The sequence below is a fragment of the Danio aesculapii genome, chromosome 14 (assembly GCF_903798145.1).
Source record: "Danio aesculapii chromosome 14, fDanAes4.1, whole genome shotgun sequence".
Lineage (NCBI taxonomy): Eukaryota > Metazoa > Chordata > Actinopteri > Cypriniformes > Danionidae > Danio > Danio aesculapii.
In genome coordinates this window covers 46,074,193-46,093,397 of record NC_079448.1, presented here as the reverse complement: position 1 = coordinate 46,093,397, position 19,205 = coordinate 46,074,193, and the positions used below count along the sequence as shown (strand labels likewise).

The following is a 19,205-nucleotide window of genomic DNA, read 5'->3' as shown; positions in this document are numbered from 1 at the left end:
GATTTGTTTACAGCGCAGCTAAACACCATAACTTATTCTAATGAGCATAGAAAATGTCCGCATAGAAAATGTCCACATTGATGCACTGCTACTGTATGTATATCATTTGTGTAAATAGGAAACTTGGTAATTAGAAAGGTCACACTTTATTTTGATGGTCTGTTAGTTGAATTTAAGTTACATTGCCTCTATATGCCAACTAATTCCCATTAGATTTAAGTAGACTGTTAGGTAGGGGTTAGGGTTGGGGGGTTAGGCTTAGTGTAAGTTGACATGTACTTGCAAAGTTTCTTATAGTCAGTTCAATGTCTGTTGAAAAAGCAGTATTAGCAGATATTAAGCAGACAGTCTAATAATACTCAAATGGGCCATTAAAATAATGTGTTACCATTAGAAAAGAAGACAAATATTGTTTATTAAAATTTGAATTAAGTCTTGAGTCTTAAACTGCACATCAAAAATGCTGGGTTCCACACAATTCCTTCATGTTGTCCCAACACAAATCATTTAAATTGACTAAATTGTTTTTACAAATTTAAGTAATAATAATAATAATAAATAAATAATAGCAATTCAGATTTGTATACCGCTTTTCTAGACACTCAAAGCGCTTTACACATTGGGGGGGGATCTCCTCATCCACCCCCGGTGTGCAGCTTCCACCTGTGATGAAATGACAGCAGCCATATTGCGCCAGACCGCACACCACACACCGGCTGATTGGTGGAGAGGAGACAGAGTGATGAAGCCAAGTATGATATGGGGATGGTTAGGAGGCCAGTGGGCAAATTTGGCCTACTCTTTTCCAAGGACATTCTGGGAGTTTCGAACAACCACAGTGAGTCAGGACCTCGGTTTAATGTCTCATCCGAAAGACGGTGCTCACTGAGCAGTATAGAGTCCCCTTCACTATACTGGGGCGTTAGGACCCACACCCCCCTGCTGGCCTCACACTGCTGCCCATACACACTGATTCGTACTCATACTCAAGCACTAGTTTATATGGTTTATTCAATTCACCTATAGCGCATGTCTTGGGGGGGACCGAAGCAGCCAGAGGAAACCAACGCCAACACGAGAAGAACATGCAAACTCCACAGAAAAATGCCAAGTGGCCCACCCAGGACTTAAACCAGTGACCTTCTTGCTGTGAGGCCACAGTACTAACCACTGAGCCACCACGCCAGCCCTTCATGCATCCAGGTTGCCAGTTTCACTGGCCTGTGGTATTGCTTTCAGCCTGATAGGAGTGCGGCCGTGTCAAAGCTCCAATTGCCATCATTTGTTTCAAATGATTAGTGTCAATAATTACTTCCCTATTAATGAAATGCATCTCCTATCACAAACAACATCATTATGGATTGGTTAATTGGATGAGTTTAGGCATATTAGCCAATATTACATCTAAGCATGGAGGGGTGCTGCTTTATGGTCTATTTTCAGCTAATTACATTTTGGGCCCTTGTAACCAGCATCATGAATGTGCATCTGCCATCAGTCTCTCTTTCTCTCTCTCTCTCTCTCTCTCTAGATCAATGTATGTTAGAAATGTAATTATCAAGTCAGTGAAGGCGTAGACAGCCGTGTCTGTTTGCATTTCTGCCAGCCATGCAACACAGCGTTCACAAACTATGTTCTTTTCTGATTTTCTGGAAATGGCTAATATATATACTGTACGTTATCAGACAGAGCCTATTTAAATGAACAGTGTGTAATGTAAAATTTTATTGATAGCACTTGTAAAAAAAAAGGATTACCAAAAAAAATAAATAAATAAGTAAATAAAATGCAGCATTTTCTGATTGACAGCACTCATCACAAAATGATTATTAAATAAATAAATAAATAAATAAACAAGCAAATAAAATCGAAAAAAAATATATATAAAATCGAAAAAAAAATTTAAATAAAATGTTATTTAAATAAAAATAAACAAATAAAAATAAAATTAATATAAAATTTAACATATAAAATTAAATATAATTGAAATAAAATAAAAAAATAAAATGCAGCATTTTTAATTGACAGCAATTGTCATAAAATGATTACCAAATAAACAAACAAACAAGTAACTAATAAATAAATTTAAAAAAATTAAATGAAAATAAAATTTTATATATATATATTTATAATATAAAAATTAAATGAAAATAAAATTTTATATATATATATATATTTATAATATAAATAAAAATAAATAAATAAAATGCAGCATTTTTTTAATTGGCAGCACTTGTCACAAAATGATTACCTAATGAATAAATACAATTTAAAAAAAGGAAATATTTTTTATAAAATGACTATAAATTAAATAAATTAATATAAATAAAAAGCAAAATTTTTTGATTGACAGCACTTGTCACAAAATGATTACCAAAGAAGTAAATAAATAAATAAATAAATAAATAAATAAATAAATAAATAAATAAATAAATAAATAAAATAGTAAAAAATATAAAATAACAATGAAAACAAATAATTAAATAAAATGCAGCATTTTTTTTACTTGACAGCATTTGTCACAAAATGATTACCATATAAATAAATGAATAAACAAATAAATTAATAAAATTGATAAAGTTGAAAAAATTAAACAAAATATAACTTAAATAAAAATAAATAAATGCAAATAAAAAGCAGCCGTTTTTGATTGATTGCACTTGTCACAAAATGATTACCAAATAACAAATAAATAAATAAATAAATAAATAAATAAATAAATAAATAAATAAATAATAATAATAATAATAATAATAATAACAGTAACATTGGAAAAATGTAATATAATTTAAATAAATAAATTTAAATAAATAAATAAATAAATAAATAAAATGTACCATTTTTTGATTGATGTATGTATGTATGTATATATATATATATATATATATATATATATATATATATATATATATATATATATAATAGAAAGAAATATATATAAAAAAATAAAAGTGTGCAGGTAAATAATGACGTAATTTTCATATTTAATAATATTTAGCACTTATAATGCATTGTGCTGACACCTGACACAGTGCACAATCTTTGATGCATTGATCTCCCCAACGCGAATGTCCGTAGAGGAAAGTCATCCAAAAGCAGAACCAGAGTCAGACTGACCTCCTTCTTACAATCTCTCCTCATCCACAGCAAAAACACCCCCTTTATTCTTCCCTTCTTCTCCATCATGTCACCACATGACCCTTGCTAATGCTAAATGTCAACCCAGACCCACAACAGAGGACCACTTTAGCTCGAGGTGGCCCGTGTCCACCAGCTCTATGGAAGGTTGACTTAAAAGGCTGAAGATGGGTGTCAGGGTCACTGTCAGCCACTATTGGTCCTAATCCATCCCCTCAGAGTCAGTAGACTCCATTCATTCCCCTGAGCACCTGCTGACTTTACCCTCCACCCTTCCTTACACCCTTCTCAGGCTGTGTAACAACCATCAAGCCCTGTCATGCCACAGCATCCGCTCCCTGAAGCGCCCTGCTCTTCACAGAGCTGGGCTGAAACAGGATGGAAGACGTCCTCTTAAGTTAGCATAGCTACGGGGTACATGTTTCAGTTTGGAAAAGGCCCCGGAAGACTCGGCACACGCTGTCTGTGTCATTTAACGAAGACTCTTTGACTTCTGAAGGTCTTCATTACACAGCATGAGGCAATACAGGTCTAACGTGAAGAAATTTTGGAAAAGAAAAAGCAGGTAAATGCGCAATTTAACTGTGACAGGTCTCTCATGAAGAAACAAATATTTGATGATGCCATTGTCTTCTTTGAAATGATTCTCAATGCATTTAGGATTAGATTATGACAGACGTAGAAGTATGTGATACAATAATTACAAAGGTTTCAAAGACACAGTAAGGGTGTCAAATGTTTCAAATAACTTTTTTTTGAAAATCCAATACAAAATACGGCTAAAAAATAATATTCGAAACTGAAATGGAGACAGTCTGTATAAGGTCTGGGTTACGTCTTTAAATAAACGTACAAAATACCAAGTAAAAATTTAGATTTGCTTTCTTGCAATGTTCAAAGAGTTGGCTTTTATATTAAAATCCAATTTTTTTTTTCCAACGTAGGCTTATTCTGAAAACATAGCCCTACAATTCTGGAGATCGCAAACTATGTAGCTAGAGGTACAGTACATGTATGGCTGCATTTCATCTTTATAACAAATGCTACAAGGCGGTATGGCACCATTCCTGTTAGTGTTTACCAGTTGACTGCTTACCTCCGTAATGGGCTTTCGCACTATTACCAGTTTGTTCAGTGGCTTGACATGTCCGTTGGCAGACTTGAGGTGCATAGAGGAGTTGATAACAACAACGGGGTTCGAGCCGGGCGAAGAACATTTTCAGAAAGGAGGTAAGACAAAAATAAAAGCCAAAAAATAAGATAAACAAGTAAATAACAGGGTGAGAATGTGGTAAAATCTGAAAACGTGGTAAAAAATAAGTTTTCTTTTTCTGGATTGCTTTTTTAAACTGTCGGTTGGGTTTAGAGAAGTGGGTGGGCGGGTCAGTCGATGCTTTTGAAAACACTATTGGTTGGGTTTAGGGAAGGAGGAAGGTGGGTCAGTCAGTCATTCATTCAGTCAGTCAGTCAGTTAGTCAGTCGACAGTGGACTCTGGTGGATTTATGAAAGAACAGCAGGCGTGAATGGCACTCGCGAGAGAAATTTGAGATCTCAAAAGGATACACGCCGGCCACTGGTGGATTTACGCGAGAACAGCAGGCGTTAATGGCGCTCGCGAGAGAAATTTGAGATCTCAAAAGCATACACGGCGGCCTCTGGTGGATTTCGCGAAAATAAAAACTGCAAAAAAAAACGTAGCTCCTGGGATGTATTTGGTGCTCTCCAGAAATGTATATAGCAGTATGTTTTCAGAATGAGCCTGGGTTGTGTTTTTCTTGTGTGAAATAGCCAGGGGATTTTTGACCTGAATATGTCTTTTGTTAGAGGTCATTTCATGTAGGAGTCTTATTACTAATCATATAAAAAGAGCTGCTTGCCATTCAACAGTCTGTGACATCACTGAAAGACCCCTTAAAAACTAAACTAAAGTGGGTGTATTGTTCTTAAAGGGATAGTTCACCCAAAAATGAAAATTCTGCAAATGTAGCCTTATATACATTACTGGAGAATGCGAATTATGTAGCCAGAAGTACGTATGGCTGCATTTCGTCTTTTAAACGAACGATATGGGGCGGTATGACGCCGTTCCTTTTTTCGCTTACCAGACCGTTCACCTCCGTATGGACGGCTTTTTTGCTGTTACCAGTTTGTCTAGTAGCTCGAGATGTACGTCAGCGGACTTGAGATGAAGAAAGGAGTTGACCACGATGATGGGGTTAGAGTCCAGCAAAGAACAGTTCCAAAAACGGGTAAGACAAAAACAGAAGCCAACTAATAAACAAATAAACAAATAAATAACAGGGAGAGAATGTGGTAAAATGTGAAAACGTAATAAAAATCAAGGCGAGGGCTTTTCTTTTTCTGGATTGCTTTTTAAAACTGTTGGTTGGGTTTAGGTAGGTAGGTGGGCGGGTCAATCGGTGCTTCTCAAAACACTATTGGTTGGGTTTAGGGAAGGAGGAGTCAGTCAGTCGATTGGTCAGTCATTCAGTCAGTCAGTCAACAGTGGCAAATGGCACTCGCGAGAGAAATTTGAAATATCAAAAGCATACACAGTGGGATTTGGTGGATTTGCGAAAATAAAAACGGCAAAAAACGTACCTCCAGGGATGTATTCGGTCCTCTTCAGAAATTGATTTAGTAGTATGTTTTTAGAATGAGCCTGGGATGTGTTTTTCTTATGGGGACTTTTGAGCTGAATATGTGTTTTGTTAGAGGTATTTCAGAGTAAGAGTCCTGTTACTAATCATATAAAAAGATCAGCTTGCCATGTAGCAGTCTGTGACATCCCTGAAAGACCCCTTAAAGACTTAACTAAAGTGGGTTTATTGCACTTAAAGGGACAGTTCACCTAAAAATGAAAATGCTGTCATAATTTTTTCACTTGTTCCAAACTAGTTTTCTTCTGTTGAACTCTAGCTGTTGAAGATATTTTGAAGAATGTTGGAAACATAGATTTCCATAGTATTTGTTTTTTCAGTCCCTTTTTATATTAAGTGGCCTTAACTAATATGTACTTACACTGAAAATATTCAATTGTAACAATGCACTTATTGTGTAAATACATGCTTTTACATTGTACTTATGCTTGATTAAATTCCTGCATGTAATTGCATCTGTAATTCATTTATATAAGTACTTCTATAATCAGGGGCTCAGTGGTTAGCACTGTCACCTCACAGCAAGAAGGTCACTGGTTTAAGTCTCGGCTGGGTCAGTTGGCGTTTCTGTGGAGTTTGCATGTTCTCCCCATGTTGGCGTGAGTTTCCTCTGGGTGCTCTGGTTTTCCCCACAGTCCAAAGACATGCGCTATAGGTACATTGAGTATACTAAATTGGCCGTAGTGTATGTGTGTGAATGGGTGTGTATGGATGTTTCCCACTACTGGGTTGCAGCTGGAAGGGCATCCGCCACAAAACATATGCAAGATAAGTTGGCAGTTCATTCCGCTGTGGCGACCCCTGATGGGACTAAGCCGAATTAAAATTAATGAATGAATTACATTTATAATTACACTGTTGATCACCACTTACACCTTAGCTCAGCCTTAAATCTACCCATACCACCAAACCTGTCCATAACCCTAACCGTATCCCACCTCAATAGAACCGGAAGTGTGTTGCATTACATTATGAACACATTAAGTGCACTGTATTTATATTTTGATGTGAGTCCATAGTAGTTAAAGCCACTTAATATAAAGTGGGACCCTTTTTTTCTACTATGGACACTAAGAATTACATGATTCTAACATTATTTTTGGGTGAACTAACAGAAGGTACTAAACCACAAGTTAATAAAATATCAATCATTTTTATTACCCAAGCATAATGCTTAAAAATATGTTTCTGGTCCACAGTCTGTTGGTTCACGCAACAATGACTTTTGGTGCTTGTTCAAACTACTTACTTAAAAAAAGTAAAAACAACACAATTCATTCTATTCATTTTCCTTCTGCTTAGTTCCTTTATTCATCAGGGGTCACCACAGTGGAATGAACCGCCAACAACACAATTCTTAAAAAAAATAAATAATAATATATATATTTTTTTTTTTTCTGGTGGGGGCAACTTCATTTTATGTTCAATCCACTTAAATTTGTAAAATAAAAAAATTTTCAAAAACAATTACGTTAGCTTCTTGTTTTGGGGAAACATGAAGGAATTGTACAAAAACCAGCATTTTTTACGGTCTTCATAATAATGTTTTCATTTATTTATTTATATATTTGTTTTATTCATTTATTTTCCTTCAGCTGAGTTCCTTATTTATCAGGGGTCGCCACAGCGGAATGAACCACCAACTATTCCGGTATATGTTTTATGCAGCAGATGCCCTTCCAGCCGCAACCCAGCACCAGGAAACACCCATATACTCTCATTTACACACACACACACACACATACGCGCGCACACACACATGCACGCACGCACGCGCACACGCGCGCACACACACACACACACACACACACACACACACACTGACTCATAAACACACACTCATACACTACAGACAATTTAGTTCATCCAACAGCACATGTCTTTGGACTGTTGGGGAACTTGGAGAACATGCAAACTCCACACAGAAATGTCAACTAGCCCAGACAGGACTCAAACCAGCAACCTGCTTACTTAGCCACTGTACCACATTTTGTCATTCAGTGTAATGCAAATTATCTGTTATATTAAAACCATGTGACACTGAGGACTTTTGAAAAACCTTATTTCTATGTATCATCCCCTACCCCATCCAACATGTTTAGCATTTAGCACTATTTAAGCAGGATGTCCTGATTAAGAAGATCACCTAATGTATTTCTAAACACTTTGTTTGTGAAATTTGGCAGAACTTTACTAACGTCATGTGCATAGTGCCAGCTTGTCTTCCACCAGACTTCAGGGACCCTTGAGGATTAGTGCTACCATCTGTCTGTATATACCATCCAGATGTGTTATATGAATACATTGATAAATATGTTTAGCTGACAGAAAGCAGAGGGCTGAAAGTGTACCAATCCAAGGAGGAGCAGCAGTGCCAGATCCCTGCTAAAATTAGTCTATGTGCGATACATCTCTCCGGTCATTTGGTGGTCTACACTTGCCTTAGGGATCAAACCAACAAGCGCTGAAAGATGGCAGATGGGGCCAGTACCCGATTTAGAGCGCTTTTTTTGGTTGATGTTTGTTTTATTTAGACTGCCGGCAACGAGGAGGCATGACTGTTTTTGTGGTGGCTGTGCCAACTTAACATCAGCCTGATGTGCACTAATGATTTGAAGCCCAGTGACAGAGTCATCCAAGCTCTCTCGTGAGAAGCCAGGAGTCACTCTGCTAAAGGTCACAGTCTCCAAAATACGGAAAACAAATGTTGACAGAACAATGAGCATTGATTTTTTTTTCTTCATCTCTTAATGGACTCACTATAAATATAGTCACAAAGGCTGAATCATCTCTTTCAGGTACCAAGAGCTCTTGTAGGATTATATATTTAAAACCTCTTCTTAGTCTCTTTGCCATAAATCACCTTTTTTTTTGTTGCCTCAACCAGTATAAACAACACAATTCGTAACTTTTTTGGTGGGGAAAACTTCATTTTATGTTCTATCCACTTAAATTTGTAAAAACAAACAAAAAAACAAACAACTGCATTAACTTACTCGATTTGTTTTGGGAAAACATGAAGGAATTGTACGGACTCCAGCATTTTTACAGTGTTCACAATAAGTGTTCAATTGTTTAACTGACCCAGCCGAGGCTTGATGTGAGACGATTGTGCTACCCACTGCACCACCGTGCTTCCCTGTATATACAACACAATTCTTAAAAAATAAAACAAAAAAAATAACTTTAAACTACATTTTTGGGGGAAAACTTCATGGGGGAACATGGGGGAAACTTAATTTTATATTCAATCCACTTAAATTTGTACAAAAAACACAAAGACAAACAATTAAGTTAACTTATTCAATTTGTTTTGGGAAAACAAATGACAAATGTTTTTGTCATTCATTCATTCAATCATAAAAAAAACAACAAAGCAAAAAAAAAATTTTGGGTGGTGGAAACTTCATTTTATATCATATTAAATTTGTGAAAAAACAAACAAACAAAAAAACAACAACAATTAAGTAAACTTATTCAATTTGTTTTGGGTAAACATGAAAATTTTTTTAAGAACCCAACATTTTTACAGTGTTCACAATAATGTTTTAGTCATTCATTCATTAATTTTTCATCGGATTAGTCCCTTATTTATCAGGGGTTGCCACAGCGGAATGAACCAGAATGTTTTATGCAGTGGATGCCCTCCTAGCTGCAACCCTTATTCAAGTTAACTTAAATTAACTCATTTGATTTGTTTTGGAAAAACATTAAGGAATTTTATGGAACCAAGCATTTTTTACAGTGTTCACGATAATGTTTTTGTCCTTCTGCTTATATTCCCATATTCCCCCATATATATATATATATATATATATATATATATATATATATATATATATATATATATATATATATATATATATATATATACATATATATATATGGGAATATACAGTTGAAGTCATAATTCATAGCCCCCCTTTGAATTTTTTTTCTTTTTTAAAAAATATTTCCCAAATTATGTTTAACAGATTCAGGAAATTTTAACAGTATGTCTGATAATGTTTTATTCTTCTGGAGAAAGTCTTATTTGTTTTATTTCGGCTATAATAAAAGCAGTTTTAAATTTTTTTAAGGTCAAAATTATTAGCACCTTTAAGCTATATTTTTTTTCGGTCTACATAACAAACCATTGTTATATAATAATAATAATAATAATAATAATAATAATAAAGAAAAAGGAGAACATACTTTTTTGAGGTAAAGGAATAAATTTTGCTGCTCCAGGGACCAATGTATTCTTAATTCAGTCCTGCCTGTAGGTTGACCAAGTCGCTACAGTAGAAACTCTACCAAGTTCATCATTGTTTGCAAATAGTTACCAGTTGTTTACCAGTGGCAGCCTGCATCAGGTTTGAGATCTTGAAATACAAATTTTTAACTTTTGTTTTGGTTTCTGTAGCTTTTGGCCCAGTTGATACAGTCGTTATGCTTACAATTTGGCCACAGGTGGCACCTTACATCAAGTTCCACTCATGAGTTAAAGCATCCGCTTTGAATGTTATCACTTGATTAAATGGGCTTTATCAGTAGTTATCAAGTGATAGATATGGTCCAGTAGGGGCCTTCTGTGCCCGCTGGTGGGTTCAAAAGGATGTTATCATCCAGCCACAAGGTTAATAAGCTAATAGAGAAGCCTTCAGATCTAGATCTGTTCTTACATTACTGTGGCGATTGGGTTTAGAGTTGGGGTAGGGGTAGATGTTAATAAAATACAATTAATAGGAAATTTTATAAATAATATACATAATTCTCATGGTAAATCAGCTATATTAATAGAGAAGACTCCAAATCCAGATCTGTTTTTACATTACTGTGATGGTTGGTTTTAAGGTTTGGGTAGGGGTAGACATTAATAAATTACAATAGATTTTGTAAATAATATAAATTATTTTCATGAACTTCAGGCCACAGCTGTATGTGTTTTATAGCTGATTAACCATGTGGATGGATGATAACAGCCTTCTGAGTCTACCAGTACCCATTATTTGGTACATTTACTGTTCCTTACTGGTAGAACGATATTTCTAACAGAATGCCAAAGAGAAAGGTGAAAACTACTCCTTTCCATGGGCAAGTTTTGGGCACTTGACAGCTTGTCATACTGATTTTGGACACTTGACAGCTTGTCATGATGGCTAAACCAACTAAACTCAAGCAAGGAGACCAGTTAAACCATCTTTGACTGGATAGGCCCATAAAACCACATTATGCTGGATTTAGCTGTTTATTTATCTGCACACTTGCATTTGCAAGTGCTGGTACACAACTGAGACATCATGTTTGCAAAGGCAGTCAGCGTCAGAGCTTGTTTATGAGTGCACTGAAAAGAAATACCTTTCTATTTTTCAATGTAATTCACTGTGTATCCAGGCTGAAGCGGCATTCCTTTGACTTGAAATGATATTTGAAAGAAAATCAATCAAGTACATGTTTAAAGCATCTTTATTCGGTTGGTGTTCATCACAGTGACCTTGCCTTCTACATTCAGGTTCACAGGACATCTGTCTTCACCATGACCCCATCTTTTCCACCATCAAACAACACATTTACCATACAAAGTTATCAAGATGGCCATGAGAGCACCTTCAGGCATGGCTGAACTTCAGCTTCACTCAGAGGCAGCTTCACCTCATGTGTTGATGCATCTGGATAGACTGGGAACAAGCGATTTTGGCAATGCAGCGAAAGCCTTTTTCTGTGACTACATCTGCCAGTGCATTCTCATTTTCATCCAAGACCCTCGAAGGCCTGTTTCATAACAGCAGGCAGGCAGACTACGCTACTGCTGTCGCATAGCAATTACTCTATTTACACATTCATTGTACTATATGTTTTGCGAAATCACACTTAATGATAGTTTGAGTGGGAAATCAGTATATATGGAACATTTGATTATATACACCCCAGTATTGACTCCACATGCCGATGAACGTGTGCACAAAAAAAGCGATGAAATGCAACTGTAAATCAAACACTCATCTCAAATTCAGAGCTCCCTCTTCAAACAAGCCAGCAGACCCAAGGACTGTGCGCAGTTAGCATTTAATAATACATCAAAGATTTAGAACACACAAACATCATCATCATCATTTCTTTTTGCTTACCTTCTCAATACATCTGCTTCCCTTTCAATACATTTGAGTTCAGGTATATTACTGACAAGACCGATCATGCATTACATTTCCAAAAGGCTTCAATAAAAGTGAAAATCTGTGTCTTTCTCTCCTCCACCATTCACACAGACATAAAATAAACTGTTATGCCATATCCATATACTTATTCAGCAAACTACTCACATTAACAGACCTAATCTGTTTTTATCTGTAGGCAAAGTCATGGGCGTACCAGTAACCCTAGCGGACAGAATGATCACTATGGACAGGATAACAGAGGGGCCAGTTTCAACAGCCAGTGTTATTTATTATTCAATTATTTTAAATATTTCAGGGCAGACAGGATGTGCATGCAATCATGAATATTTCAATCCCTCCTATAAAGGAGGGGGCCACTTGTCCACTACCGACAAGGGAGAGCGCACGCTCCTCAACTGAGCTCTGGGACATTCACGCCCAGACCCGAATGCCTGTTCTTCAGTCAAGAAAAAAATAAATGATCAAAAAAAACATATTAATATTATTTTCTCTCTCCATCTGGCCTCAGTTGCGTGAAGCAGCAGCAGCGGCAAGCACAGATATGAGGCTGTCAAACCCCCTCCATCACGCCTTCAATCTCTGTTTGCATTTTCGCACCCCTCCTTTCTCAAACGTGGTCAGAAGATGGCCACCAAATTGCTTCGTGCGTAGGAGCCACGGCTGAACTCGTGGGAGAAGTGACAGCGAAAGTAATTACGACGGGCACAAGCAAAAGAAAAAACTGACAACAAACGATCTCCCATCAACTCTGAAAGTTGTGAGAGATTCTTAAGCTGTACACTTATATATTCCCCCTCAAAATGAAACATAGCATGCGTTAACCTCCTCCTCCCAACCCTTCGCCTCTATTTCCGACAAAAGGGGGATCCTGTCAAAATGAGATCTGCCTCTCACTGTAATTATGCCCCCCAACACCCTAGTGATATCCACCAAGGTGCGGAGGAATAAATCACATTATACCTAACACCATTTATACCATCTGAATAACATCCTTCAACTTTCATCAAAAAAAGAACGATTCACAAAAACAACTTTGACTTACATTCCCCCCTTTGGCTCTCGTTGCAGTATACTAATCTCAGCTCTTTGAAACCTTGGATTACACTTGGTTGCACATGCAAGATATTGAACTTGACAAACATCTTACCTTGAATTGCTATTTGTGATCCTATACTCCACAGGCTGGCTGAAGCAAAGCAATGCACGACCCAAATCTCTTCGATTTAACCCTCCGCAAAACAACAAACACAAGAGCCTGAGATGCAAATCTATTTTCAAATCTTTTTTGGTCCTTCCTTCAAAATTTCCCCTTGATCACTCCCTGCTTTTATAATCCAGTTTTTTTCCCTTTTCCTTGAACATTCGCTGTTTTCAGTGCCGAGTCTGAAGGATGCCGCCTGTCTCTGCGAGACTGGAAAAGGAAAGAGAGAGAGACAGAGACGGAGGCTGCTCTCCGTGCGCAAGGTCCTCCCGTCAGTGACTGGAGGCAGCAGCTGCGCTCCAACCTCGAAGAATCCCGCCGTGCGCCGCTCCGTTTAGCTCATCCTCCACAAGCGCTCGCATCCTGGACAACTTTCAGACTTGCACGCGCAATCCACACTCCACATCCAGTCTGAAAAGCTGACCAAACCTTATTTTGCTTGTTTAATCCGTGTGTCAGTTCTGGATTGTGGGTCTAATTGTCTCTTCTCCCAGCCGGCACAATGTCTAGATGTTCTGAGTATTGAACACTGCGCGCTCTCCCTCTCTCTCTTTCTCTCACACGCTCGCACATATGCACACACGCGCTTGCCCTCCCTCTCGCAGTTCTTTCCACCCCCTCCATCCATCCATCTCTCCCTCCCTTTTTCTCACTCTCAGGCTGCACGGGAGTCTGACAATTACTGCATTTATGCTCAGAGTTCTGTCAAAGATAAAGAATCGCTTCTTGCTCTCCTTAAGCAGGAGTAACATGCAGCTCCATATGCATACAAGAACAACGATGCCAAAAGCTCTTCTCCTGAGCGCGAACACCACCCACCGCTCCAAGGAGAAAACCGTACCGGTACCGGCGGAAGGGTCACCATTCAGTGTTGGCCAACTGTCAAGCGTGATTGAGGAGGTAGATGAAAATAGAAGCAGATGAAGCAAGCAGATCAGAGCACTTGCAGGAAGCAAGGACAATACGCATCGAACAGCGACCGTGGAATCATATAATTAGCGGCATAAACAAAATTGCCAATTCCCTTATCGCCTCGACACACATATGCGCTGAGGGAAGCCTCCGGGGGGCTAGTGAATGGGAGGCAGTGGCAGAACTAATAAAAAAACAAAACAAGGATTGGCCCAAACAATGGTAAGATGTGGAAGAGACTTGCCGTATCTGGGCTTGACAAATACACAAACAAATAAAATGAGCGAGGGTGACATACTGTATTTGGCCTGCAAAGCTGATTTAGACTACTTTGAATGAACGATTCTGCAGATGCTAAAACGTTGAAGTGTAGGAAGCAACTATTTACAAATGGTTATACTAGTGTTAGCATTAAAAACGCAAGTTTTCAATGTTACATGGAGCTTAACATTTAGGATCATCTTACGGAAGAATGTTCTGTGTATACCAAAGGTGCCCAAACTTGATCTGGGATGGCTGGTGTCCTGCAGAGTTAAGTTCCAATCCCAATTAGACACACCCGAACCAGCTAATTAAGCTCTTTCTAGGTAAACTAGAAACTTCCAGGCAGGTGTGTTGAAGGAAGTTGGAACTAAACTATGCAGGACACCAGCCCTCCAGGACCGAGTTTGGTCACCCCTGGTATACACTAACTCTTACAATCACAATGTTGTTAACATTTCAGCATGATAAATAACCTAATAAAGTCAATGACATGAGTCTTTGTAAACCTGAAATGGCACAAGACTTGGAGAATAATTTCAAAACTATCTAAATATGTTATGAAAAACACTACAATATTATGTAGTAATTTATATCAATATAAACAATATAATTTATATTCATTTGTATTATTTTCTGATATAGATAATTGTTAATTGGATTAAAATGGTTATTTCACTTCAATAACTTAATTATGTCTGTAATTAATTGCCCTCAAAGTTGGTTCATCTACAGAATACAAATTAAGATATTTTAGATGTAATCAGACAGCTCCATCATCCTCAATAGACAACAAAGGTCCCGAGAAAGTCCAGAAAAAGAAAATCTCAAATCTGACCATGTGTCAGTAAATTCAATTGGAATATTATGAAACTGCAATAATATGTCTGTAAACCCTATACTGACACAGAAGAATAAACTGCTAATTTATAATTTATAATATTTTTGTTTTATTTGTACATAAAAATGTCCTGTTTGTCCTATATGACCGGTTTTAATTTTTCATTTTTTATATTTTAATTTTATTATTGAATTTATTTTTGTATTTTTCTGGACTTTGAACAAGTTAGGTTCGATTGAGGATGAGAGAGCTCTCAGATTTCATCTACACTGTAAAAAATGTAGGGTTCATTCATAAAAAAAATGGCAGCTTGATAATATTATGATTGAATCACTGAAAATATATGACTTGTTTTGAGTATTTTATTTATTTATTTATTTATTTATTTATTTATTTATTTATTTATTTATTTTTGTATTTTTCTGGACTTTGAATGAGTTGGGACCTACAGAATGGAGGATGAGGGAGCTCTCAGATTTTATATACACTGCGAAAAAATGTAGGGTTCCACACAATTCATTCAGAAAATAAAATTGTCATATAAACTTGATAATATTAAGATTAAACCACTGAAGATGTTGAGTATTTTATTTATTGTATATTTCCGGACTTTGAATGAGTTGGGACCTATGGAGAATGAGGGAGCTTTCAGAGTATTATATATATATATATATATATATATATATATATATATATATATATATATATATATATATATATATATATTTTTTTTTTTTTTTTTTTTTTTTTTTTTACTTTTTTTGGAATTTGAATGAGTTGAGCATGAGAGGGAGCTCTCATATTTTATTTTACCTACACTGTATAAAATAGAGAGTTCCATATAATTATGTATGGATGGATGTTTCCCAGAGATGGGTTGTAGCTGGAAGGGCATCTGCTGCAAAAAACATGTGCTGGATAAGTTGGTGGTTCATTCCGCTGTAGCAACCCCGGATTAATAAAGGGACTAAGTAGAAAAGAAAATGAATGAATGAATTTGTATCCCAAAAATGAAAAGGTCTTTGTGGTTTAAAACAACATGAGTTGAGCAATTAATAACATCATTTTTAGCTGAACTAAACTTTTTAAAATGCTTGTTCATTATTTCTTCATTACAAAAGTTTTAAAAGTTTCAAAATATATGGAAGTAATAAAAAACGAATATGCAGTCATTTAAATATAAACCTCGAATCTGCCACGAAAAGATGCAGCAGCTTGTCTAGAAACTAGCACTAGCACTTTTATGAACCCTTTTTTTTACTGTAAATTTAGGTTATCATGCAACTTTAATCAACCTGCACCTTTCAAATCGAGGAGAACTGGAGCAGTTTGCATAAGAGAAGACCACACGAAACCACACAAGGGGTAGAAGCTCATTCGTGAAGATATGTAGCTGTTTTGACCATTGGCGGTTTAATACAATATTAATAGAGTCAATTTTACCAATGTCACTTTGCCCACTTTCTGGAATAAAAGGATATTAAGTATGCGAATTACTGAAAGAACATAACAGATGGAGTCTTTTATATATGGATGAAAAAGAATATGAAATTCCCTATGATTTTAGTTTGGTTGAATACGTCTGAATGCTTCATTTGGAAGCAGTGTTTGTGTACTGCCGTCTACTTTACTGAACATAATTAAAATAAATTAGAGATAGACCAAGAGAAAACTCAGATAATGTGACTACTAGAATATATGTTCTTTCTAAAAATGATCAAGTGTCAAAATCTGTAAATAAGTGTGTTCTTTTGTATCAAACCTTTTCATGTCCTATGAGAGAATGCATGCAATTACCAAAAGCCTCCAAGTTCACCGTTTTAATTATTGGCCATCTGGCAGCAGGCATTAAAAACTCACCAGAAATCCATCAATTCCTACAATGTCACAGTACAAAGATTTAACAACTGCTTATCACATTGCTCAATGAATAATTATGGCTTCAATGTTTTAGTCATCTTTGTGCTGATTAGTCATGACGCTTTACATCAAAACCGAAACAACAAATACAACCGACCATCACTGTTCAGATTTACTCTAAACAAATGAAAGAGATATTGATATTACAGAGTCTAGTATATAATGTAGAGTGTGCCACTGTGGACATCTGTATTGCATGAGGAAAATATAAACATGCTGTATAATTCAATGTGGTGAGACAGGACTACTTTACGGTCACCGCCAGTGCTTTATCTAACTAAAGGGCCAACACAATCTCACGGCAATTCGTAACTTTTTGATTTAGTGGCTAATTCGTATGAATTCGTACGATCTAATTCATACAATTTAGTACGATTTGCTCCTCCGCCGATGCCAGTTGGGTTTAGGGGTGGGGTTAGGAGCCACGCCTCCTTTTTAAAATCGTACAATTTCGTACGACTGAACTCGTACGAATTCGTACGAATTAGCCACTAAACTGTCAAAACGTAAAATACTTACGTTTTCTCGTGAGATCAGGCTGAAAGGGCTGTTTACACTAGAGATGATAACTGCGTAATCAGTATTAATTTATAGATCTGGTATCAATTTTCTGCATAATTTTCAGATTATTCAGATTATGTTTGTTTAAAGGGGACTTATTATGCAAATACAGTTCTGTGGCACTAGTGTGTGAATATAGTCAGATTTTAATGGTGAAAATGTAATAACTTTTATATAATCACGCTTCATAAAGCAGTCTAGAGAAACACTTTGATTGACATTCTACCTTTGTACATGTCATCAGAGGAGGAAAGCCCCGCCCATTGGTTATGATCTCTACATCATTAGCATAAACAGCCCTGAGTGAGAAGCAGTCGTCCGCTCTTCGAGTTTTTACACCCTCCCTACCATGTTATGTCATGCCCTTTTTTTTTTAATAAAGAGCGCTGGGAGCCCTCTCATCTCATTTGTATTTAAAGTGAATGTCATTAAAATGGCACAATTTGGATCCAAACCTAAAAGTGAGAGTTTTAAAAAGTTATAAAAAATTTGGTGTGGAGTATTTTGAGCTAAAACTTCACATACAACCAACCAGAACTGTTCAGATTTACTCTAAACGAATGAAAGCAATATTGATCTTACCGAGTCTAGTATATAATGTACAGTGTGTCAGTGTGGACATAATCTGTATTGCATGAGGTCAAGATAAAGCTACTGTATAATTCAATGTGGTGAAACATGATTACTTTATGGTCACCGCCACTGCTTTATCTTGCTAAATAGCCATTTACACTAGGGATGGACACTACATTTGCACCAGGGATGACAACTGCATTATCAGTATTAATATATATAGATCTGCTATCAATTCATTGTTGTTTTCTGCATTACTTTCAAATTATTCAGTATGTTTGTTTCTTTAAATGGGATTTATTATGTCAAAATCACTTCTATAAGTGGTTTAAACACAGTTGTGTGGCAATAGTGTGTGAATATAGCCAGATTTTAATAGTGAAAATGTATTAATTATATTTTATATAATCACACTTCATAAAACAGTGTGCAGAAACACTTTGATTGACATTCTCCCTGTGTATGTGCCATCAAAGGGGGGAAAGCCCCGCGCATTGGTTATGATCTCCACCTCATTAGCATAAACAGCCCTGAGTAAGAAGCAGTCGTCCGTTATTCAAGTTTTTACACCCTACAGTTTGTCATGCCCTTTTTTTAATAAAGAGCGCTGGGAGCCCTCTCATCTCATTTGAATTTAAAGCGACAGTCATTAAAATGGCACAATTTTGATCCAAGCCTAAAAGGGAGAGTTTCAAAGAGTTGTAAACAATATGTGTGGGGTATTTTGAGCTAAACTTCACAAACAACTGACCAGAACTGTTCAGCTTTACTCTAAACAAATGAAAGCAATATTGATCTTACAGATTCTAGTATATAATGTACAGTGTGCCACTGTAAACAAAATCTGTATTGCATGAGGTCAATATAAAGAGACTGTATAATTCAGCGTGGAAAAACATGATTACTTTATGGTCACCACCAGTACTTTATCTTACTAAAGGGCCATTTACACTAGGGATAACAACTGCATTTTCAGTAT

At 36.4% G+C, this 19,205-nt stretch overlaps 1 protein-coding gene across 1 annotated transcript in view; it reads right to left on the bottom strand.

Annotated features, from left to right (window-relative positions):
• Positions 1-13,686, bottom strand: part of lingo2 (leucine rich repeat and Ig domain containing 2) — a 593,792-nt gene extending 580,106 nt beyond the window's left edge. The window contains exon 1 of the mRNA XM_056471884.1: positions 13,105-13,686. The gene's annotated coding sequence lies outside the window, so the exon portion shown is untranslated. The remainder of the gene's footprint in view (positions 1-13,104) is intronic.
• Positions 13,687-19,205: the final 5,519 nt, after the last annotated feature.